This window comes from Botryllus schlosseri, chromosome 1 (assembly GCF_051294905.1).
Source record: "Botryllus schlosseri isolate E-star chromosome 1, Bs_hap1, whole genome shotgun sequence".
NCBI lineage: Eukaryota > Metazoa > Chordata > Ascidiacea > Stolidobranchia > Styelidae > Botryllus > Botryllus schlosseri.
In genome coordinates, this window is record NC_137236.1 from 27,157,728 (window position 1) to 27,172,546 (window position 14,819).

Sequence of the window (14,819 nt, forward strand, 5' to 3'; positions counted from 1 at the left end):
TGGCCTCGTACACGTGAGCGATACTGATATCATTTCAATAGTGCATTATTTTCTGGGAATGGCGAAATAACATGGTTTAACAAAGTTATAAATAACAATGGGCTAGCTCGAAGTTAATCTGCGAGAAACTAACGAATGATAGTCTTCTCCGCGTGGCATGAACATTGCGTAAGATTTACTCAGGACCGTAACTTTCGCACCCCAAACACCCCAATTGGAGGGGCCAAGCTCGAAGGGGGTCCAAAATTATTTCGAGAATAAACATAAATCATGGTGTATTTTTTGAAATTTTATTATTGTAAGATATTCGATTATTGGGTACCCTTTCCCAACAAAAATTAGGCATGATTTATAGAAATGGGCAGTTGGGCGTCGGTTGTTACCACATCATGACGCGCCAAGACATATGAAGCTAAAGGCTATGTAACATGCGAATCCAAGAAGTGCGCCAGAACGATCAGCAGCGAGAAAACCTTGGGCGAAAAAGACTGCCCCGGTGCTGACCGAAAACTTCGATATATACAACTATATGTGTAATTGTTCATGTCCATGGGTGCCTAAATGGCTGGCGCCGAATGTTCCTGTCCTGGCGATCCGAGTCCCACAACAAGACAAATGCCATATCGAGGGAACATTATTTTCCAGTTAAGAAATGCCAATTTGAAATCGTGTACGTCTTTTACTTTAGTCCCTTTTTGGCGATTTCAATATCTTTTGACATAGCAGATAGGGGGTCACGAAATAGCATCATGTAACGAAGTCATTATATCAACGGGTACGCCCGAAGATGTTTTATTATTATTTAGAGGGCCTATCTATTCCAACACACCTCACTGGATCAGCTCTACCGGTAAATCTGATTATGTGAGCAGGGAGGGGATAAAAATTGATAGCAATATATATGCAATTTCCGATCATATTGGCCGATGCAATCATGAATTATAGAAATTTTTTCGCGCTTAGCGCGTTTAGGGACGCTACTACTAAATGGCCACTCAATGTACAAGATAAGTACTGGAAGAATCCTAGAGCCGTAGGGGGGTCTGGGGGGCGAAGCCCCCCAGTAGTTAGTTTTATCACCCTATTGGAGGGTGGTTGCGCACTGTTGTCCGAGGGCCTGCGCAGTGAGTTGGCGTGTTTGCGCAGACTCTTGAAAAATTAGAGGGAACATTGATGGGCAGCCAGGCCCCTTTGGGGCCCTAGCTATGATTAGGAGTACTTTATGTTGTAGTTTTTGCAGTGGCTTGAGTGCAGTTTTACTGGCAGCCCCCCAACAGAGGATACCATAGTGTAACTTCGATTGGATTAAGGATTTAAAGAGTATCAGAAGAACCCATGCTGGCATGAAGCGCCTAAGGCTGTAGAACAGGCCGCACTTCAGTGATAATTTAGTTTCTAGGGACTGAATATGACTCTTCCAGGACACGTTCGAGTCCAGAAAACCTCCGAGATATTTGGCATTATCTGTGTTGGAAACGGGCTGACCAGCGATATTACCGGTTAGCTTATTTTTTTAATTTACTGTCAGCAATTGCGATTTCGAGGCGTTTATGGAAAGGTTGTTCTGGGCCGTCCACTAATGGACTTTGGGCATTTGGTCACCAGTCAGGGCATCCAGCTCTGCCGTCGAAGATGCTGAAGAGAGGAGGTGAATATCATCAGCGAACAGTGTGGTGTTCAATGAGGAGGTTTCAAAAATGTCGTTGACATATAAGGTGAAAAGGACCGGTCCAAGTACTGAGCCTTGGGGCACATAACAGGTCACCAGGTGAGGAGAAGACAAGGTGTCTGAGATCACAACCATTTGTTGGCGTCCAGTGAGGTAACTTTTCATGAGCTCAAGTTGTGGGCCCCGAAGTCCGTAACGCGCCAATTTCGAAATGAGAATTTTATGATCTACGCAGTCAAACGCTTTTTTTAGATCGAGAAAAATGCTACATCCCACATTTCGCTTCTCTGAGATAACATAATACTGTTCGGCCACTGTTAGGAGGGCATATGCGGTTTGGTGTTTGTTTCGGAAGCCAAATTGTTGAGGGGAAATGACAGACATTTTGGCGAGGAATGAGGACAGGCGGGAGAGGAGCAACTTTTCGAAATCAACCCCGATGCATGGGAGAACGGATATCGGACGGTAGTTGGTGACATTAGTTCTATCCCCAGCTTTGTGTACAGGGACTACTCTGGCTTTTTTAGATAGCTTGGGTAGACTCCATTTTCTATCATGAAGTTGAAAAAATGGGCCATATATTGACCGATATGCATGCTTATCATTTTTAAAAACCATGATTGGATTTGGTCATAGCCGTCGGCCTCGTGCGATTTCAGTTTGTGGATGGCTACTTCCCAGCAAACACAAAACCGTAAAAGGATCATCCGGGATCATCTCGATTAGGTTCTGATTTTCTAAGTGTCGAGGGAATGTCTAAAATACGTAGTAGGATGGTCTTGTGGTTATATTCAATCAGAATAAATTCATACTCGGTGTTGTTCCATCTCATGCATTAGGCTTCGTTATATCCGGTAGTTAACCTAATAATGCAAATTTTCTATCTCTCGAGGGTACGACTAAAATACGTAGAAAGGATGACTTTGTCGGTACATTCAATCACGATGAATTCTATCCGGTTTTGTTCGATCTCATGCGGTAGCTTCGTTCTATCTATTAGAAAACAATGTTCTCCCTTCGTTTTATTGCGTGAGGATGTCACCGGTGTTGTATATTCGTGTTGTTGCTCTAAGGTCGAATAGTTCTGTTTTCCTCTGATATATATGATCTTCATTATATATATATTCGCTCTTTCGGTAATCTCGCATGTTCAACGAGTATGGCTAATAGTTTTATTCAGAGAATAACTAAATAAGTGATATGTTGTACGTTTAGGAATATGATTATCGATGCGTGACTTCTAGAATATTTCGGCGATTCAAATTTTACGTCATCGCGCCATACAAAGATTTGACGCGCAACAGGTCGCAGCCAGGCATAGTTCGCTCTTTCTGTATGGTAAATGCCGTAAATATATAGGAATTGTGACTGACTGAGGTAGCGGGTTAAAGGTATATATGCAGTAGCATATAGCTTATGGGGTATTTCGAATTGCCTGTAGTATATGACGCCTAGAGCTGTTTGACTTTCTGCAAAACAGGTGTAGACAACTATAGAAAAGTTTCAGCTTTTCCAGGTTAGAATTAGAGCTAAACCGTTTTTTCCGAATTAGATTACAATTATTTTGCTGGCATTTCGCTCTAATTTAGTGAAATTAGACCACTATAATTCGCTTTAGGCATCTGAATTACCGGTACCTATACCTACGGTATATCATAATATTTATGCTTGAATTTTCTAGGTATATAAGTCATATAGATACATTCCTGTAGAACACTGATTCATGATTTTATAAAAGTTGGTGCAAGAATGGACATTTTCAACTTGATGTTGATTAATGGAGCAAAATTTGATATTTGAGTGCAATTATACCTCGAATCCAGTGACAAGATTATTAATCGTTGAAACCAAACGCAGCTTGTTCATGTTGGCCCAGAGAATTTGGCTAGCCAGACCATATTTATGGAATATGGTCACATAAGATAATATTTTGGGCTATTTTACATGAACTTGCCAACATTTGATTTGATATGTCCACTAAAACAGTTGTTATTCTGCTTTCGAATAAGACCTAAATTGCTGGTTTCAATGGTAACTGTGTTTGTCAAAGGCTGCAAAGGTCATTTCTTTTCCATGTTAGATGTTTATTTGTTTGTTTGTGGTGTTCATGGTGGTGGTTCGACTAAACTGGTCATTTTACACCAGGCCGGTTCTTATTATTATTATTCCGTATCTGCCCGATTACCAGTGAACTCGGCACTTAGTGAATTCGGCCGCACAAACTCGGCACTTGGTGAATTCGGCCGTGGTAGATCTCGTAGCGGTACCGGTCACCATGATTGGTTACTGGAATGTTTGCCGGTGAACTTGGCACTTTGAGTGGTTGTCAATGTTGTACGGTGGTCAGGGCATGCGTAGATCACACAGTCACGGCGTGATTAGATCACAGATTACGTAATTGCGGGAAATAACGCGACGCTCTTCACTTGGTGAACTCGGCCCTTGGAGGAATTGACACTAGAACACCTTCGCATTAGAAATGCATTTAATATGAATGAACAGTATCAAAAAGGGAATTTAAACGTGACGTGGCTCGTGGTAGATCTCGTAATCTTGGGATCCTTCAACCGTGTTATCGAGACACCCTAATCCCAGAGTGGAATCGTCTCTCCAAAGGCAAAAAATAATTTATTTTGACGTGATCATGCGAAACATTTGTTGATGAGGAACACTGGCTTGTCGTGATCGATAAACGAAGAAGCGCCGCTTGATGTTCCACAGTTTTGATCTCACATACAACGCCAAGATCCATCTTCTCAAAACTTACACGACACAGGCCCGTGACTCACGCCATCGATTCCAAGCAGACCGCGCGTGGTTGGTATATGAGCGCTGTGTTATTTCCCGTGGCTACGCAATCCGTGATCTAATCACGCCGTGACTGCGCGATCTACGGATGCCCTGAACTTCTTACAAGATTGACGAATTACTTGATAATACTATTATTAGTTTGATAATTCATATTAATAGCTGTAAATACACTTCATTTCAAAATTTCCCGAGGGCCGAATTCACCAAGTGGCGAGTTTGTGCGGCCGAATTCACCAAGTGCCGAGTGCATCGGCAACCATCTGCCCACTTATAGCACGGCCCACTCCTAGGCTTTTTAAGACATGGCTATGCGAATCAGATGGCGAGGAGGAGCCTAGATAAACGGCCAACACTTCGGTAGGAATTATGGAGTCGACGTGTCACGCTCGAACCCGCAATTCATTGGTGTTTAGCTATAATGGAACGTACCACTACGTTTCCTCGCCATACCTTGTAAAATGAGACCGTAGCATTTGGCATTTCGTGTGGCAATTGACTTTTGTGTGGAAAATTGTGTTCGTTTTAGAACTTATCAGAAACGTTTATTCCGCCATAGATTGTATATGATAAAACGATATCGGAATTGATCCTAGAAGAATTCCAAAGCAACTCACCACAAAGGAGGATTTAAAGAGGTTTGATGGCAAATTGAATGAAAGCAAAAGCCTTTGCAAGAGATGTGGTATGTTGAATCTGTTTTGTTATTTTTAAATAGGCCTACTTTGTTGTGCCGATAGCAGACGGTATATATAAACGTAAGATGTGGAAGCTATCAAGGTGTTTTTAGAAATTCAGTCAGTCAAAGTGGACGATCGTATTTCTTGGATTATATTTAGGCTTATTTTAGCATCTTTGAGATGCAACTCTAAACGTGGACGGTCATGAACAGTAGGGCTCTTCAAAAATGACTTTTTTTCTCAAATCGTACTGGCTACTTGATAAAATTGTTAGGTTACCTAATTTAAGCCTACAAACAAAATTTGGTTCAATTCCAGCCAGTATCCGCTTTGCTACAAGAGAAGAAAGTTCCTATTTATTATATAAAAATGAATAATAAAAAATTTGAAGATTTTCTGTTAACCCCATGAAAGTGTTAAGCTGTCTATAGAAACGATGCTCACCAAATTTGGTTCAATTCCAACCAGTGGAAGCGGAGTTATTGCTGTCGATAAATTTGGATTTTAATAAAATAGTACTTACGGTGAGCACAACTTTAATAAGTAAACAAAGAATCGGTCACCGTAAATCAGGGCCGGCCAACCCGTGGCCCGCGGGCCACATGTGGCCCGGGAGAAGGTTTTGAGTGGCCCGCGAGGCAATTTCCGAAATTTCTAATATCATCAAAAATTGATTGCAATTGAACATGCAAGGCCAACCAAAAATTTGATTGGTCTGGCCGCAACATTTGAGATGTGATGACTAAAATATCAGTTCCGGCGCATTGACAGATGCGACATTGAGTTTGCGCTCGCAGTAAGACCGTCGACTATGAAACCTAGGCACGAAATGATTGACGCATGCTGCTTGCATCTTTCGATATCGATATGTCCATGTGCCGAATAGCCCAGTCCTCGCAAACTTAGCCCAGCGAAATACAACAAGCCCGCAATATAGTCAAGTGACAATATTATTGACCTATGAATTTCAAGAAATTTTCGCGCCTTGCGCGGCTTGTGGCCCGCACAATAATTCGTCAATCGAATGTGGCCCGTTGGCTGAAAAGGTTGGCCAGCCCTGCCGTAAATACTATTTTATTCAAATCCAAATTTTTCGACGGCAATATCTCCGCTTCCACTGGTTGGAATTGAACCAAATTTGGTGAGCATCGTTTCTATAGACAGCCTAACACTTTCATGGGGTGAACAGAAAATTTTCAAATTTTTATTACCTATTTATTTTTATACAATAAATAGAAACTTTCTTCTCCTGTAGCAAAGCGGTTACTGGCTGGAATTGAACCAAATTTTGTGTTTAGGCTTAAATTAGGTAACCTAACAATTTTATCAAGTAGCCAGAACGATTTGAGAAAAAAAGTCATATTTCAAGAGTCCTAATGTCCATGTCAGAGAAACGTTTTAGGGTAGGCCTACTCATATGTCTCGCAGCGTTCTCTACATAATTGTCAATTGCGATACAAACTGTTTGCTTGTATTGGTGAAGCCATCCAACTTCGAATTGTAAAATGTTGGGAGTCTTGATATCAAATTTTTGAAAGGTGCACTTTGAGAAGATTTCGGAATCTGTCAAATTATACAAAAATTTAGCAAACTCTTTGACATATTTCATCTATTTGGGACTCGATCAACGTAAAAGAATTGGTAATCATTTTATACAATATATTGTATTTGTAGTTGAAGTATAGTAATAATTCTTATGGTTACCGCACTTGTAACGATTCACGGCCATAACTGGAATAATTAGAATGATGTAACTTTCAAATTGTCATGCATTTTGCAACAACATTGTTCTCAATTTTCAAGGTGCTGACCATTCGAGGAAGAATCACCCACCGGGAATTCACGATCCGTAAACGCGGCCGACTGTTTCTCTCCTCAAGCGGAAGCGACAGAGAAGAGGAACGAAGAGATAAAACGAGCAGAAATAGCAAGAGTGTGACAAGTCGCGTCCGTTCGCTTTAATGCGTATTTCCATCCGCGAAGTAGTAGGTGGGAAAACTAATGGGCGTTTGGTTAGCGCTTATATAAGGTTGACTCCAGCGCTGTATTTGCTAAATGTTGCTGTGAAATAGGGGTGGTGTCATTTGGTATCAATATTGACTATTGAAAGACCATTTGTTAGTGGTCATGGATTTGTTCGGCCAGTATGCAGTAATTTCTGATGGTCACTTCCCGGGCTTCTGTTCTCTAACCCCTCATGATTGTTATTCTGCTTCTAGTAAGACTGTCGATTCTAATGTTTTATCGTATCATTTGTCGGAGGTTTCGCTCGCTTTATTTACAACGTTTTGCTCTCTGCTAGGTCAATTACTTTCCTGGCTGTGTATCACTACAGCCTAAGAAACTGCACTAATTCTCATGTTAATGTCTTGCTGGTTATCTTGCTGTCAATTCTAATAATTTGTTAATGTCTATACCAGTGCAGCCAGCCAGCCACTCAAATGTTTTGTTCTCTGTACACAATATTGTTAGGTCTTCAGCTTTCCAGACAGAGTATCATTCCACTTTCTAGACTTGAGTATATATCTCTCCAACTAGCTGCCAAATAACTGATTCATTTGGATTGTTGAATTGATCATTTTGGACAGAATGTGAAGAAATTTTAGTCAAGAATTCTTTTTGTGTTAGTGGCTGTTTTCAAAGATTGCTGAAGTAGTCATCGTTGATCTTGATAATCAAGTAGAAGTGGCGATTGAAGTCAGTTCTCTAGTCAAGAATTCTTTTTGTGTTAGTGGCTGTTTTCAAAGATTCCTGAAGTAGTCATCGTTGATCTTGATACACAAGTAGAAGTGGCGATTGAAGTCAGTTCTCTAGTCAAGAATTCTTTTTGTGTTAGTGGCTGTTTTCAAAGAGTGCTGAAGTAGTCATCGTTGATCTTGATAATCAAGTAGAAGTGACGATTGAAGTCAGTTCTCTAGTCATATAATATTAAAAAATATAATAATAAAACTTGAAAACTTGAGTGGAAATAGTTCAGAATCGAATCCATTTTAGTAAGTATGGGCGAAAAAAATGTAGGAGTCATTCGTTAGTCTCTACCTCTGCCATTTTCGCAGTACGAATGTCTTAGCTATTAATCATCATTTTCATTTTATTTCTGCAGGGTGTTGAAAAGAAAAGGCCGCATGCTGGTTATTTAACTGGCTCATCAGAAGATGAAACCTGATGATAAGGACTGTTTTCACTTTCTTTCTAAAGACATTCGTTCGTTTGTTCGTTTTATTTTTTACAACGGCATTATTGCCAATTCGTTTGAAATTAAATTATCACAAATGTGATTAATATGTAGTAAATAATGTGGTGTGTGTACGCAGCCGTGATCAGGTTAAGCCCATAGTGGTAGAAAACAGGTTATTATATCAGGATCTTCTTCTTCTAACGTAGGATCTACATTCTACTCACCATGTTTAAAGGCTGTAGCATCTGCATAATATTTACATTATTGAAGGACATGGAAAAGACGTTGAATTGAGTCGACACAAAATCCCCCTTTCTACGACCTGCCGAGATCTAATATCTACTATATCGGCTCGGCTTTTCTACATCTTTGGTCTGTACTGTGTTTGCTGGGTTCTACTTCGTATTTGGTTGTAGGTTCAAGCTCAATTGACTGGGATATCGATCTCACCTCTGACCTGGCCGACACAGGTTTTGTAATAGAAGAAGCAATATTTGGGCCTACGTTACAAAAATATTCATTGAAGTGATTCGCGATGGCCGCCGGGTCTGAAAGTTTGTTTCCGGTATCCGAATTCACAATTTCCGAAACAGACTTATGGCCTTTTTTTCGATATAGGAGAGAGTTAAGTCCTGACCATGTTTTTCGAGTGTCCTTTATGTGTCTGTTGAAAAATCTCTCATTGTACTTTGCTTTTGCCTTGGAAATGAGATGCACGGTGCGATTCCTGAAACGTCGAAATCTTTCTCGTTCATGTTCTGGGCAGTTCTTGGTGTATAATCGGTTATGCCACCGGTTACGTTTACGGATAAGTTGAATCAGCTTTGTGGTCATCCACGGATTTCGCTTCAATTTTCTTTGACTTCTCGAAAGGCGCTGTAGAGGTGCAAATTGTTCCAGAAGTGATTTGATAGCAGACATAAACTCTACAAATTTTTCGTCAAAGTTGTTTATCGAGATGTGGGGGATGGCTGATGTTTTAAATTGATTGAATGCGGCATCATCGAGCGCTTCTTCGTCCACTAACTCTCGTCGTCTGCAGAGGTGATATGTTTCGGGGGGTGTCCTTTCCCAGTAAACACAGTACAGACCAAAGATGTAGAAAGCCGAGCCCGATATAGTAGATATTAGATCTCGGCAGGTCGTAGAAAGGGGGATTTTGTGTCGACTCAATTCAATGTCTTTTCCATGCCCTTCAATAATGTAAATATTATGCAGATGCTACAGCCTTTAAACATGGTGAGTAGAATGTAGATCCTACATTAAAAGAACATCCTGATATAATAACCTGTTTTCTACCACTGGGCATAACCTGATCACGGCTGCGTACACACACACACACCACATTATCTACTACATATTAATCACATTTGCGGTAATTTAATTCAAAACGAATTGGCAAGTAAATAATGCCAGTGTAAAAAATGAAACGAACGAAATTACTTGTAGGGCCAAGTAGCAATGAATGAAACTATGAGAACAGTCAGTAATCAGAAGGTTTCATCGTCTGATGATGATAATCCCTCTGGCGTTTTCTTTTCAACAACCTGTAGAAATAAAATGAAAATGACGATTATTAGCTAAGACATTCGTACTGCGAAAATGGCAGAGGTAGCGAGTAACGAATGACTCCTACATTTTTTTTTCCATACTTACTAAAATGGATTTGATTCTGGAATATTTCCACTCAAGTTTTCAAGTTTTTATTATTATATTTTTTATTATTATATGACTAGAGAACTGACTTCAATCGCCACTTCTACTTGATAATCAAGATCAACGATGACTACTTCAGCAATCTTTGAAAACAGCCACTAACACAAAAAGAATTCTTGACTAAAATTTCTTCACATTCTGTCAAAAATGATCAATTCAACAATCCAAATGAATCAGTTATTTGGCAGCTAGTTGGAGAGATACATACTCAAGTCTAGAAAGTGGAATGATACTCTGCCTGGAAAGCTGAAGACCTAACAATATTGTGTACAGAGAACAAAACATTTGAGTGGCGGCACTGGTATAGACATTAACAAATTATTAGAATTGACAGCAAGATAACCAGCAAGACATTAAAATGAGAATTAGTGCAGTTTCTTAGGCTGTAGTGATACTCAGCCAGTAATTGACCTAGCAGAGAGCAAAACGTTGTAAAAAAAGCGAGCGAAACCTCCAACAAATGATACGATAAAACATTAGAATCGACAGTCTTACTAGAAGCAGAATAACAATCACGAGGGGTTGGAGAACAGAAGCCCGGGAAGTGACCATCAGAAATTTATGCATACTGGCCGAACAAATCCATGACCACTAACAAATGGTCTTTTAATAGTCAATATTGATACCAAATGACACCACCCCTATTTCAGGGCAACATTTAGCAAATACAGCGCTGGAGTCAACCTTATAAAGTGCTAACCAAGCGCCCATTAGTTTTCTCACCTACTACTTCGCGCTTCGCGGATGGAAATACGCATTAAAGCGAATGGACGCGACTTGTCACACTCTTGCTATTTCTGCTCCCTTTTTCTCTTCCTTTCTCTTGAGGAGAGAAACAGTCGGCCGCGTTTACGGATCGTGAATTCCCGGCTTACGGGTGATTCTTCCTCCAATGGTCAGCACCTTGAAAATTGATAACAATGTTGTTGCAAAATGCATGACAATTTGGAAGTTACATCATTCTAATTATTCCAGTTATGGCCGTGAATCGTTACAAGTGCGGTAACCATAAGAATTATTACTATACTTCAACTACAAATACAATATATTGTATAAAATAATTACTGATTCTTTTACATTGATCGAGTCCCAAATGGATGAAATATGTCAAAGAATTTGCTAATTTTTTTGTATAATTTGACAGATTCCGAAATCTTCTCAAAGTGCACCTTTCAAAAATTTGATGTCAAGACTACCAACATTTTACAATTCGAAGTTGGATGGATTCGGATTTTAATAAAATAGTATTTACGGTGGGCACCACTATAATAAATAATTAAAGAATTGTGTCACGCTGTCATACTGTTTTACGCAACCGTTGTTATGCACTGCATTGTTGCTGTGTTCTGGCTCCATTGATGTAATTTCTAAATTCGACATTAATGCGTCATAATTCTCCATCTGGTTTTGAATTCAACTCTGTTTTGCTTCCTTTATGGTGCCGGTAGCTCTTTAATAGGCACGCGAAAAGTTCTTCGGGTTTTAATAACGTTTATCAAGAAGGTACTTTTGAAAGCGGTATTAAAATTTTGTACCACCAACCAGTTATTTAATTACTATTTATCTTCAAAGTAAATGCTCATTGCATGAAGCAGGGTTGTAAGACTCGAGTCAGGTTTTTCTGTTGACTCGACTTGACTCAGGTCATCTTCTCAAAGTACTGAAATGACTCGACTCATTGCGCATGACTTGAGACTCAGACGGCCAAGACCGACATTTCATTATTATTTCAAAGAATAGTACAGCAAATCGCTATTGGGATTTCGTCTATTGATACTGGTATTTGAAAATGCGACCAGAAACTGCTAAAAGTAAGGAAAATTCGTATATTATAAATGCGACCCACTCGATATCACAAAAAATATATAAAAAGTTGGTTTAACAAGACTTAAATTGGAAACTGAGCAGCTAACACAATGACTCTGGTTCGAGTCATAATACCAAAACTCGGACTCGGCCCTCTGCTCGCTGACTTGGACTCGGACTTGACTCGAATAGAAAATGACTCGAGTCAAAACTATAAAAGTGAGATTGACTTGCGACTCGGAGCCTTGTGACTTGGTTACAACCCTGGCATGAAGCCTCAATAGTTACATGAGTGGGGTGACTAGACAAAGAACACAGTGACATTTGCAGCATATCATGAATGTCTCTTACTATATGTGATCTTGTTCAAATGGAGGTTGATGAAAGCGTATTTCCCATTCTTTCCGACTCTGCTATAATTTCACCAGACTGGCAACCTTCTTCATGATGCTTTTTGCTGACTGACCAATATTGTCGCCGCCAACGGTACAAGTGCAAATGTCTGATATGTCAATATAGGAACAGAATTATTTGACTGTTCATGACCGTCCACGTTCAGAGTTGCATCTCAAAGATGCTAAAATAAGCCTAAATATAATCCAAGCAATACGATCGTCCACTTTGACTGACTGAATTTCTAAAAATAATAAACATAACACCTTGATAGCTTCCACATCTTACGTTTATATATACCGTCTGCTATCGGCAAGCATTTGAAAATAACAAAACAGATTCAACATACCACATCTCTTGCAAAGGCTTTTGCTTTCATTCAATATGTCATCAAACTTCTTTAAATCCTCCTTTGTGGTGAGTGGCTTCGTTTTATCATATACAATCTATGGCGGAATAAAAGTTTCGGATAAGTTCTTAAACGAACACAATTTTCCACACAAAAGTCAATTGCCACACGAAATGCCAAATGCTACGGTCCCATTTTACATGGTATGGCGAGGTAACATAGTGGTAACCTCCAATATAGCTAAACACCAATGAATTGCGGGTTCGAGCCTGACACGTCGACTCCATAATTGCTACCGAAGTGTTGGCCGTTTATCTAGGCTCCTCCTCGCCATCTGATCCGCATAGCCATGTCTTAAAAAGCCTAGGAGTGGGCCGTGCTATAAGTGGGCAGATGGTTGCCGATGAACTCGGCACTTGGTGAATTCGGCCCTCGGGAAATTTTGTAATGAAGTGTATTAACAGCTATTAATATGAATTATTAAACTAATAATAGTATTATCAAGTGATTCGTCAATCTTGTAAGGAGGTCAGGGCATCCGTAGATCACGCAATCACGGCGTGATTAGATCACGGATTGCGTAGCCGCGGGAAATAACGCAGCGCTCATATACCGACCACGCGCGGTCTGCTTGGAATCGATGGCGTGAGTGACGGGCCTGTGTCGTGTAAGTTTTGAGAAGATGGATCTTGGCGTTGTATGTGAGATCGAAACTGTGGAAGATCAAGCGGCGCTTCTTCGTTTATCGATCACGACAAGCCAGTGTTCCTCATCAACAAATGTTTCGCATGATCACGTCAAAATAAATTATTTGTTGCCTTTGGAGAGACGATTCCACTCTGGGGTTAGGGTGTCTCGATAACAGGGTTGAAGGATCCCAAGATTTCGAGATCTACCGCGAGCCACGACACGTTTAAATTTCCTTTTTGATACTGCTCATTCATATTAAATGCATTTCTAATGCGAAGGTGTTCTAGTGCCAATTCCTCAAAGGGCCGAGTTCACCAAGTGAAGAGCGTCGCGTTATTTCCCGCGATTACGCAATCTGTGATCTAATCACGCCGTGACTGTGTGATCTACGCATGCCCTGACCCCCGTACAACATTGACAACCACTCAAAGTGCCAAGTTCACCGGAAAACATTCCAGTAACCAATCATGGTGACCGGTACCGCTACGAGATCTACCACGGCCGAATTCACCAAGTGCCGAGTTTGTGCGGCCGAATTCACTAAGTGTCGAGTTCACTGGTAATCGGGCAGATACGGAAGGATAATAATAAGAACCGGCCTGGTGTAAAATGACCAGTGTAGTCGAACCACCACCATGAACACCACAAACAAACAAACAAACATCTAACATGGAAAATAAATTAACTTTACAGCCTTTGACAAACACAGTTACCATTGAAATCAGCAATTTAGGTCTTATTCGAAAGCAGAATAACAGCTGTTTTAGCGGACATATCAAATCAAATGTTGGAAAGTTCATGTAAATTAGCCCAAAATATTATCTTACTGTGACCATATTCTATCAATATGGTCTGGCTAGCCAAATTCTCTGGGCCAACATAAACAAGCTGCGTTTGGTTTAAATGATTAATAATCTTGTCACTGGATTCGAGGTATAATTGCACTCAAATATCAAATTTTGCTCCATTAATCAACATCAAGTTGAAAATGTCCATTCTTGCACCAACTTTTATAAAATCACGAATCAGTGTTCTACAGGTATGTATCTATATGACTTATATACCTAGAAAATTCAAGCATAAATATTATGATATACCGTAGGTATAGGTACCGGTAATTCAGATGTTAGAAGCGACTTGGACAACTAGATAATTATAGTGGTATAATTTCACTAAATTAGAGCGAAATGCCAGCAATATAATTGTAATCTAATTCGGAAAAAACGGTTTAGCTCTAATTCTATAGCCTGGAAAAGCTGAAACTTTTCTATAGTTGTCTGCACCTGTTTGCAGAAAGTCAAACAGCTCTAGGTGTCATATACTACAGGCAATTCGAAATACCCCATAAGCTATATGCTACTGCGTATATACCTTTAACCCGCTACCTCAGTCAGTCACAATTCCTATATATTTACGGCATTTACCATACAGAAAGAGCGAACTATGCCTGGCTGCGACATGTTGCGCGTCAAATCTTTGTCCGGCGCGATGACGTAAAATTTGAATCGCCGAAAATTCTAGAAGTCACGC

The 14,819-nt window shown here is 40.1% G+C and overlaps 1 long non-coding RNA gene across 1 annotated transcript; it reads left to right on the forward strand.

Moving 5' to 3' along the window:
• The first annotated feature begins 3,609 nt into the window (after positions 1 to 3,609).
• LOC145446408 (uncharacterized) lies at positions 3,610 to 8,439 on the forward strand. The gene is made up of 4 exons (XR_013917284.1): positions 3,610 to 3,728; positions 5,037 to 5,162; positions 6,961 to 7,146; positions 8,261 to 8,439. It is a non-coding gene; the product is annotated as an uncharacterized LOC145446408 (long non-coding RNA).
• The last annotated feature ends 6,380 nt before the right edge of the window (positions 8,440 to 14,819 follow it).